This window comes from Triticum aestivum, chromosome 6A (genome assembly GCF_018294505.1).
Source record: "Triticum aestivum cultivar Chinese Spring chromosome 6A, IWGSC CS RefSeq v2.1, whole genome shotgun sequence".
NCBI classification, from domain to species: Eukaryota; Viridiplantae; Streptophyta; class Magnoliopsida; order Poales; family Poaceae; genus Triticum; species Triticum aestivum.
In genome coordinates, this window is record NC_057809.1 from 94954640 (window position 1) to 94955511 (window position 872).

Consider the following 872-nt stretch of genomic DNA (forward strand, 5'->3'; position numbering starts at 1 on the left):
AAACTATTGAATGAATGTAACAAGGGGTAAGAACGATTTCAGACGGCACTCCGGTTGAGAAGGGAGCCAAAACTTGACAGAATGGGAAGAACTTGAAAAGAGGGCATGACACTCTGGTTAAATGGATAAGCACGAAAAGAAACATGGTCCTCATAATCCGAGAAGATAAGTGAAGAGAGCAAAACCACAATGCCTCCAGAATGAAAGAATAGAAGTTGGATCATTGGAAAGGAAAGAACTGAGAAGAAAATGACATCTTCTAGCACAATTGAATTTGAAAAGCATCCTTAAAAAGAAGGATTGGGCGGAGTTGTTGGGAAATCAACAACGAAAAGAGCAGGCTTGATATGGACTTATAGAAGACATCTCAAAATTATGAGGTGAAATTCTGCCACTAACGGAAACAATAAGTTGGATTGATATGAACAAGAAGACGAGGAACTTATACCACCGGGAGAATAAAAGAACTTGGGTCAATTATAAGCACCATAATAGCAACAATCCTTAGGGAAAACTTTAGGTGAGATATAACCCAAGATAACTCCAATGACGCGATTGATGGATTTACAATATCTCATTCTTGACAACATGTGAATCATGAAACATGAACTCAAATTATCAAGAATGACATAATACCACCTCCGATATTATGGTAGAAAGAATTGCACTCCAGATAGCAAGATGAAGAATGCTTGAGCTCCTGTGAAAAGAATCTTGATGAACGCTTCGAGAAGGGGAAAAATCCTTGATGAACCATCATGTAGAGTCTCCATGAAAAACTCCGGTAAACAAAAGGATGACGAAAAGAAAAGGAAGTTGAAAACACAGGGTGAATCCTTGTACCGATTTAGATGAATCTCTGTGGTGAAATA